Source organism: Astyanax mexicanus, chromosome 21, assembly GCF_023375975.1.
Source record: "Astyanax mexicanus isolate ESR-SI-001 chromosome 21, AstMex3_surface, whole genome shotgun sequence".
Taxonomy (NCBI): Eukaryota; Metazoa; Chordata; class Actinopteri; order Characiformes; family Acestrorhamphidae; genus Astyanax; species Astyanax mexicanus.
The window spans coordinates 38,467,955-38,478,750 of NC_064428.1; positions in this window are offsets into that span (position 1 = coordinate 38,467,955).

Genomic DNA, 10,796 nt, shown 5'->3' on the forward strand with positions numbered 1-10,796 from the left:
AACATTTCTCCCAAATTAAAAAAGATGCAGAGCTTTCAGACCTCAAATAATTCATAAGAATTATGAATAATTCATATTCATAAAGTTTTAAGAGTTCAGAAATCAATATTTGGAGGAATAATCCTGGTTGGTTTTTAATCACAGTTTATTTCATGCATCTTGGCATCATGTTCTCCTCCACCAGTCTTACACACTGCTTTTGGATAACTTTATGCTGCTTTACTCCTGGTGCAAAAATTCAAGCAGTTCAGTTTGGTGGTTTGATGGTTTGTGATCATCCATCTTCCTCTTGATCATATTCCAGTTTTAAGTTTTATATTTGGTAAAATCAGAGAAACTCATCATTTTTAAGGGTCTTTATACTTTTTTTCCAGAGCTGTGCGTAAAATTGGGGCATAAATTTAATGTGAGTTGTTTAACATTAAGCACGGTCATCAAAGAAAGAGTTTACAGGTCTTCACCTGTTTTTACATTATTTCTATTAAATTGAGTTAAACAGTATTGTAATCTGTGAATGCTACAGCGACTTCAGCACCCCAAGTCCTTAATGAGAGATCAAATAGTTAAAATAACAAAAGAAAGTGAATGTAAAGTTCCTCACATTCTGTGAGATGATGGTAGCTTTGCTGTTCTTTAGCTGGTTCAGGAAATCTGCTGCACAGCTCGCCGAGAACGTCTTCTAGAACATCATTCAACATTTAACAACACAGAAGCAAACACAGCAGTAATATTAAATAGTATAAATAGTAGTAGACTTTGGAAAACAATGTAAATGCTTTATTCTAAATTGTTCTACAGTAGAAAGGTGGGGGTTTCATTCTTACCTTACATTCAGCAGCTTGATTAATAATCAGATCTGGAGAAGAGATCAAATTACTTATGTTAAAATTATTTTTAAAAATATCATGGAAATTGGCACATTAGAAATGAGAACAATATTCAAATCTATTATGAAAAAAAAAAGAAAAACAGCAAAAATTTAATATCTAGTTTTTGACTAAAACATATTAAAAATGTATTTTTTGCACCTGTACATCCGTAAGAGTCCCCCGTGGGCTCAAAGCCCTCAGGTATGGACAGTCCTGGGTTACAAGAACAGCTGCCGTACGGGAGACCGCACTGAGCATGCTCACCACACGGAGAATTACTGCAGTTTGATTGACCTTCAGGAGAAAATGAGAAAAAAAACCTGATTTCAGAAGTTTTCTAACCAGAAATTCCATGTTTTAGTAAAGGTTTCTTCTCATTCAGTGTGTTTTTCTTTCTTTTTATGATTTTGTACATTGCAAATATAATCCTATATTAACCCGTGTAGACCTTGCCTCCATTACAATGGACATAACGTATTTTCTTTTCTTTTTTTTCTCCAAATATTTTGGTGCATATAACAGTAAGACCTGTTGAGACTCTCACTTGTTTTCATGTCTTAAGTATTAATGTACAATATAGAAAAAACATTCAATAAAGAAATTAATAAAGAAAAACACTGAATGAAAAAGTGTGTCCAAACTCTTGGCTGGTATTGTACATCTTTGGCCACATGGTGGCGCTGACAACTTATTTTTATTGCATTGAAAGGAAAGCCCAGGATGGATTGACTGTTTTTTTTTTTTTTTAGCTTTTGCAAAACAGTTACAGATAGGGCTTCATTTCTTCATAAAGTATTTTTTTAACATTTCTTAATTTAGTTGAGTAGTTGTTGCTTCTCATAATCTGGATTCGAACATTACTCAAATATTCACTATTCACTGTATACCTGTAACTCTACCTCTTCACTACTTTACTTTAACTGATGCTCTCAAACACTTTATTAAGAGACAAGAAACTCAAGTAATTAACTCTTGATGAGTTCAGCACAGCTGTTAACTGAAAGCCTGAATTCCAGGAGACTCTACCTCATAAAACTGACTGAGAAAATCCAGCAGAGATGTTCAAAACTGGCTATCTAAGAATGTAAATCTTTGTTTAGTAAATAATTCCATATGTTTTCCTTCAGGGTTTGGATGAGTTTAGTATTAATCTAAAATACAGAACATTTTAACATGAATGAAAAACACTGAATTTAAAGCATGTCCATATTTTTGACTGGTACTGTGTTTATATGATAAGTGTATTAACAATATTAGTTTTAGTAGAAACCTAAAAACTTCTAATAATAGGCTTCGTTCGTAAAAATTGTGACCACTTAATAAATAAAAGAGCACTTAAAAATAATGAGTTTCTTTGATTTTACCAAATTAAAAACCTCTGGAATATAATCAAGAGGAAGATGGATGATCACAAGCCATCAAACCACCAAACTGAACTGCTTGAATTTTTGCACCAGGGGTAAAGCAGCATAAAGTTATCCAAAAGCAGTGTGTAAGACTGGTGGAGGAGAACATGATGCCAAGATGCCTGAAGAAAAACTGTGATTAAAAAACACCAGGGTTATTCCACCAAATATTGATTATTTCTGAACTCTTTAAACTTTATGAATATGAACTTGTTTTCTTTTTTGCATTATTTGAGGTCTGAAAGCTCTGCATCTTTTTTGTTATTTCAGACATTTCTCATTTTCTGTAAATAAATGCTCTAAATGAATAAAAGAATATTTTTATTTGTAATTTGGGAGAAATGTTGTCTGTAGTTTATAGAATAAAACAACAATGTTCATTTTACTCAAACATAAACCTATAAATAGCAAAATCAGAGAAACTGATTCAGAAACTGAAGTGCTCTCTTCATTTTTTACAGAGCTTTATTTTGAATCATCTGATGTCAGGTTAGTTTGTGGTGTAGAGTGTGATAATACTCACGTGTAGAGTGTGATAATACTCACGTGTAGAGTGTGATAATACTCACGTGTAGAGTGTGATAATACTCACGTGTAGAGTGTGATAATACTCACGTGTAGAGTGTGATAATACTTATGTGTAGAGTGTGATAATACTCACGTGTAGAGTGTGATAATACTCACGTGTAGAGTGTGATAATACTCACGTGTAGAGTGTGATAATACTCACGTGTAGAGTAGAGTCCACTGGTCTTCACCAGATAGTACAGGTACCATCCCTGACCACAGTCCAGAGAGTGGATGTTCTGCTGGGTGCAGCTGATGCTGGTGCTCCAGTAGACGGAATCGCAGGTGTAGAGCTGGAAGTTGGTGGGACTGGTGGAGTTGGGCAGGATGGAGCTCAGTGATTGGGTGGAGCTGAAGTTGGAGCAGGAGAGGACCAGGCTATCTCCTCCAACACCACCCAGCTGGTACCAACCCTCCACCAGGTTCTGATCCGTCCTCCGTCCTCCGGGCAAAGAGGCGGAGTCAAAGCCGATGTTCCTCCAGGGATCTCTGAGAATGCTGTGATTCAGACAAACATCTGAGAAGATGTAGAGAATAGAGGGGTTTAGATCTTCTTTTGATGATTTTATATTACACATAATAATATGTCAGACTATGATGGAGGTTTTATTAAAAAAATCTACATTTTTACATGGAAACGTTAAGATTTTACCGTAATCGAGACATTCTCCCCATTTTCTGTCACTGTTGTAATTGGAGGTGGTGCTGCACCATGGTTTAGTGTAATTAACAGTGGTGCAACTGCTGAAGGAATTTCCATTATAAATCCATGATGGTGCACACGGAGCTCCAGCTGAATTCCCATTAACTGTGAAATTAGTGACTAGAAATACAGAGACACAATTTAGAATCACCTTTTAAAAAATACAAATTTTGTAAAGATAACTGATGGGATTAACCACCCATCCCTATGGACCTTTCTGTAATAATAATACTGGTGTATGTGGGCAGGGCCGGTTGTATGTGGGCGGTACTAGGGGGGTGTAAGTGGGCGGGGCAGGTGGGGTATATGTGGGTGGTGCCAGTTGTATGTGGTCGGTACAAGGTGGGGTGTAAGTGGAAAGGACATGTGGGGTCTATGTGGGTGGGGCCGGTTGTATGTGGGTGGTACTAGGGGGGTGTAAGTGGGCGGGGTGAAAGGTGGTGTATGTGGGCGGGGTGAAAGGTGGTGTATGTGGGCGGGGCGAAAGGTGGTGTATGTGGGCGGGGTGAAAGGTGGTGTATGTGGGCGGGGTGAAAGGTGGTGTATGTGGGCGGGGTGAAAGGTGGTGTATTTGGGCGGGGTGAAAGGTGGTGTATGTGGGCGGGGTGAAAGGTGGTGTATGTGGGCGGGGCGAAATGCGGTGTATGTGGGCGGGGCGAAAGGTGGTGTATGTGGGCGGGGCGAAAGGTGGTGTATGTGGGCGGGGCGAAAGGTGGTGTATGTGGGCAATGAATTTAACAGTAAATGTAAAAATAAAGTCTTTGTTATTGTATTTGATGACAGTAACAATGTAATAATGTAATATTAAATGAATTTTAAAAACGTAAAACGTAAAAATAAATAAATAAATAATAATAATAATAATAATAATAATAATAATAATAATAATAATAATAATAATAATATATTTTTTTTAATAATGAAATATATATATATAAATATATATAATATCCTGTAATAACACTGTATTTTAGTGGCGTGTTTTAAACACTGCTGGTTTGTAATTTACTCACAGTAAACTGCAGAAACTCCGGCGGCGGCTGCAGTTAGTAGGAGAGCAGAGATTCCTGATAAAGAGATACAGAAATGACTGAGAAACAAAATATAACTGTGATGATCGTGTGGAGCAGATGGAGATGAGCTGGTGCTCTGTGTCGTGTTTATGTACAGAGTAATTTTAAGATAAGATAAGAGAACTATTGTTTGTTAAAAGAACGTCTGTAATTCTGCATCTGATTTTCTCTGCTCATCATATATGAGATTTTATCTGTCGGGTTACTTTAGTGCAACAAATACAATATTTATATTTATGCATATTTTATGTACAGATGCACACATATGTATATATATATATATAATATTAATAATTAAACGTCTAAAGAAGAATAGAAAAATGTAAAATTTTAAATTAACACTTTTAAATTAAATGGTAATGTATATAAATGGTGAATAAGTTAATCTGGTTAATTGAAACATTTATACTCTATTCTATAAGTATATTTTTTGGATAACATGGTTAATTTATTCAGTTTATTCTATAAAATTCTGTAAACTTTAATATTTTGTGATGACTAAATTTCAGTTCCTGCTTAATTGTAATGATATAAACCATTACTGAATAGCTGATCTACACATTTAAGTAACTATTTATTTGAATTTAATCCATAAAATATTAAACCAAATATTTAGTCTTTAATTTAACTGTAAATATTTAGTCTTCACAGGTCAGTAGAAGTGTTTTATTAATATTTCTCATGTTTGTTTTATTATGTGTACACACCTTTATAAATGCATTATAATGTGTAATAATTATGTTTATAGATAGATAGATAGATAGATAGATAGATAGATAGATAGATAGATAGATAGATAGATAGATAGATAGATAGATAGACGGACATACAGAGAGACATACAGACATACAGATAGATAGATAGATAGATAGATAGATAGATAGATAGATAGATAGATAGATAGATAGATAGATAGATAGATAGATAGATAGATAGATAGATAGACGGACAGACAGAGAGACATACAGACATACAGACAGATAGATAGATAGATAGATAGATAGATAGATAGATAGATAGATAGACAGACAGACAGACAGACAGACAGACAGACAGACAGACAGACAGACAGACAGATAGATAGATAGATAGATAGATAGATAGATAGATAGATAGATAGGTAGAAAGACAGACAGACAGACAGATAGATAGATAGATAGACAAAAATACAGACAGACAGGCAGCCAGATAGACAGATAGACAGACAGACAGACAGATGTTGATAAGAGTGGATCAGGACGTTCCTTTGTTTATTAAAAGCATCCCTCTATTTTTGCATCTGATTTTCTTTGCTCGTCATACAAAAGATTTTATCTGTCATTTAATTTGAATAAAATGCATTTCCTTTTTAGGCACAAGGGCATTGTTATATATCATTTATATACGTTTAAATAGGTTTTACAGTTTTAAAGTAATTGTTATTTGTACTGGTTTATTTGTAGACATTATGAATATTGGTGAGGTTCTAACATTTGTGCAGAGATTTTAATTGGTGCAGATTTATTTTTGGGTTATATACAGAGGTTTTGGGCTGTGTAGAGAAGTTTTGGGACAGTTTAGCACACTTGGAGATGGTTATTGGTTAATCTTTAATAGAACTCAAACCATTATTGATACCTCAATTATTGCTCATTTTTACGACTTCTTTGTGTAATGAAGATATTATGTGTGAAGATGTGAAGATATTAAGATTTTAAGAATATAAATATAATGTATTGTACTGAGATCAACAAAAGTTGCTACTTATTAAATCATAATTCAACACTTTAATTATTATAATAGATCTATGTGGATGTATATTTAATATTACCCATGTTTTAGTTTCATTATATTTATAATGCTTTATTAATGCATTATAATGCGTTATGAATATGTTTATAGAGTTTTAAATACATGACTCATTTCATGATTCATATAAAGTGTAAATGGATTAAGAGGATAGTTTATCATACAGTTCAGCAATAGAACCAACCAGAAACCTTAATTCTAGTTAAAAAAATGTAAAATTTTGGTAGAAAAGACAGAAAAACTTTTTTGTATTTTACATTTGTAGTTTGCTTTATGGAATACAATTTTTAAAAAGTCAATAAAACTCAATAATAAAACTATTAAAACTATGTAATATGTATAGCCTAGAGCTTTTATTAATAAGAAATAAACTTTATTCTTCTTTACAATAAATATCTCTAAAAACTGTGTAACTACACATTAAAAATCATGTAATAACAGTGTAATTACTGGTGAAGTACACCATTTATGTTGTCTATATACCCTGGAACTCACTCCTGTTACTCGCACTCACTCCTGTTACTAGAACTCACTCCTGTTACTCACACTCACTCCTGTTACTGGAACTCACTCCTGTTACTCACACTCACTCCTGTTACTAGATCTCACTCCTGTTACTCGCACTCACTCCTGTTACTAGAACTCACTCCTGTCACTCACACTCACTCCTGTTACTAGAACTCACTCCTGTTACTCACACTCACTCCTGTTACTAGAACTCACTCCTGTTATTCGCACTCACTCCTGTTACTGGAACTCACTCCTTTTACTCGTACTCACTCCTGTTACTGAAACTAATTCCTGTTACTGGAACTCACTCCTTTTACTCGCACTCACTCCTGTTACTGGAACTCACTCCTGTTACTAAAATTCATTCCTGTTACTAGAACTCATTCCTGTTACTGGAACTCACTCCTTTTACTCGCACTCACTCTTGTTACTGGAACTCACTCCTGTTACTGAAACTCATTCCTGTTACTAGAACTCACTCCTGTTACTGGAACTCACTCATTTTACTGGAACTCACTCCTGTTACTGAAACTCATTCCTGTTACTGGAACTCATTCCTGTTACTGGAACTCACTCCTGTTACTGGAACTCACTCCTTTTACTCGCACTCACTCCTGTTACTGGAACTCACTCCTGTTACTGACACTCACTCCTGTTACTGGAACTCACTCCTGTTACTGACACTCACTCCTTTTACTGGCACTCATTCCTGTTACTGGAACTCACTCCTGTTACTGGAACTCACTCCTGTTACTGGCACTCATTCCTGTTACTGGCACTCAGTCCTGTTACTGGAACTCACTCCTGTTACTTGAACTCACTCCTGCTACTGGAACTCACTCCTGTTACTAAAACTCATTCCTGTTACTGGAACTCACTCCAGCTACTGGCTCTCATTCCTGTTACTGGAACTCACTCCTGTTACTGGAACTCACTCCTGTCACTGGAACTCACTCCTGTCACTGTTACTAAAACTCACTCTTGTTTCTGAAACTCACTCCTGTTACTGAAACTCACTCCTGTTACTGTCACTCACTCCTGTTACTGAAACTCATTTTTTGTTACTGAAACTCACTCCTGTTACTGTCACTCACTCCTGTTACTGAAACTCATTTTTTGTTACTGAAACTCACTCCTGTTACTGTCACTCACTCCTGTTACTGAAACTCATTTTTTGTTACTGAAACTCACTCCTGTTACTGTCACTCACTCCTGTTACTGAAACTCATTTTTTGTTACTGGAACTCACTCCTGTTACTGGAACTCACTCCTGTTACTGGCACTCACTCCTGTTACTGGCACTCAGTCCTGTTACTGGCACTTACTCCTGTTACTGGCACTCACTCCTGTTACTGGAACTCACTCCTGTTACTGGCACTCAGTCCTGTTACTGGCACTTACTCCTGTTACTGGCCTGTTACTGGCACTCACTCCTGTTACTGGAACTCACTCCTGTTACTGGCACTCATTCCTGTTACTGGCACTGTTATAAATATAAATATAAATTTCTACACAATGTATTTAGATATTACATGTAAACATGTACACACACATTCATTATTATATTTTAATGCTTTATAAATCTATTATAATGTGTTATAAATATGTTTATAGAGTACTAAAGAAATGTATTTTATAGAAAGTGTTACTGTGCTGAGTTTCTCTGGACAGATCAGCTCCGCTGTGTTTAAATAAATGTAAATTATTAAAACAGACTCCCCTCGTTATATATTTACATACTGTTATTCCCCTCTGTGTAGTTTCCCTTTGGTCCATCTGCATTTCTATATGTGTCCTCAGTTTTTAAGTCTGGAAAAACTAATTAACACTTTAAAACATCTATAAAACACTTATTCAGGATTAAAGCAGCAGAATTTGAGAAATGTAAAATTATATTAACACATATTAAAATTTCAGGCCTTTTTGTCCATAAAAGATAAACTAAAACTGCTAAACTTTAATAGAAGTTATTAAGGTTTAGTTAAAAGTGAGTGTTAAAAAAATCTAAAACTGTTATAAAATTAAGATCAACACAATCAAATGCATACAATTTGCTTGTTTTTTTTTTTTTGCATTGGACAGCGAGGATAAATAAATATATCAAATATATATATATATATATATATATATATATATATATATATATATATATATATATATATATATATATATAATATAATATAATATATATGAAATAAAAATATATACAAATATAACTGTATATAATGTGGCTTTTAGTACATAAATAAAGATGTTCATGTAGTTATTTATTTATTTATTTAAAATAATTGTATTGTAATAATTGTTATAATTGTAATAAACAAACAAACACACAAACAAATAAATAAATAAATCTCACAATCATTAAAGAATACACTAAGTTTAGTCCACACAAGATAATACAGAGAGGAATCAGACTCACCTGTCAAAACAGGGCTCATCCTCACAGGTGTCATCTTCACCGACACGTCAGGAGACAATGGCAGCATTCAGGTTACAGTACGGCTCATACCATCATCCTCACAGCCAATCAGGAAACAGCACAGGCTTTATTCACTAAATACTCCACCAGTTAAACGTTTGGACTATAATTTCTTTATTTTTATTATTTACTATATTGTAGTTTAATATTAACCCTTTCAGTTAACCCTGAGTAATATTCCAGTAATAAAAACATAAATGCAAAAAAAAATGCTGTTTTCTGCCTTTAATGCACACAAAATATATATTTTTATATATATATATATATTTAAATTTTTATTTGTCCATTGTATTGGAAGCCTTTGTTTAACACTTTTATTTTATATTTCATATATTTGACCTTTAAAAGAGAGAAAACAGTTCACATTTTAGCATTTTTAACTTTAACAGCAACTCGGTGTTAAACACTGTGGAATAAAAATGTAAAAAGTAAATAAAACTCAATAATAAGACTAAAACACTATTAAATATGTATCACTTATAGTTTTTATTAACAATAAATAAATTTGGTTCCACTTTCTAATAAGTATCTCTACTAACTGTGTAGTTACACATTAATAATCATGTAATAACAATATAATTACTAGTAAAGTACGCATTGTTTGATCACAGATTAGTTACAGAATACAGGTTATGTTATAACAATAATTATATGTGTATAAAGGACAGAATATATTGTATATATTCCTATAAAATCTAAATAATGATATAAATATAAATGTCTACACAACATATTTACAATATTACATGTAAAATAATTCACACACTATAAAATATTAAACATATTGTAAAAAAAAATGATGTTGCAAAAGCAGTGTGTAAGACTGGTGGAGGAGAACATGATGCCAAGATGCATGAAAAAAAAAACTGTGATTAAAAACCAACCAGGATTATTCCACCAAATATTGATTTTTGAACTCTTATGAATATGAATTTGTTTTCTTTGTATTATTTTAGGTCTGAAAACTTTTTATTATCTGTTCTGTAAATACCACATACTGACCTGTAGGAGTCAGTATAGTTCAGTTATAACCAGGTATGTGAATTATTTCTGAATGCAGTCAAATCCTCACAACAAGTAATAATAAAGAGAAATACTTCCCTGGACAGTAGATACAGTTACTCCAACAAAACCACAAACTCCATAAACTCTTTATAAACTCTATGACCTCTTTATAAACTCTTTATAAACTCTATAAACTCTTTAAAAACTCTATAAACTCGTTATAAACTCTTTATAAACTATATAAACTCTTTAAAAACTCTATAAACTCTTTATAAACTCTATATAACCTTATAAACTCTTTATAAACTCTTTATACATTCTATAAACTCTTTATAAACTCTTTATAAACAATAAACTCTTTATAAACTCTATAAACTCTATATAACCTTATAA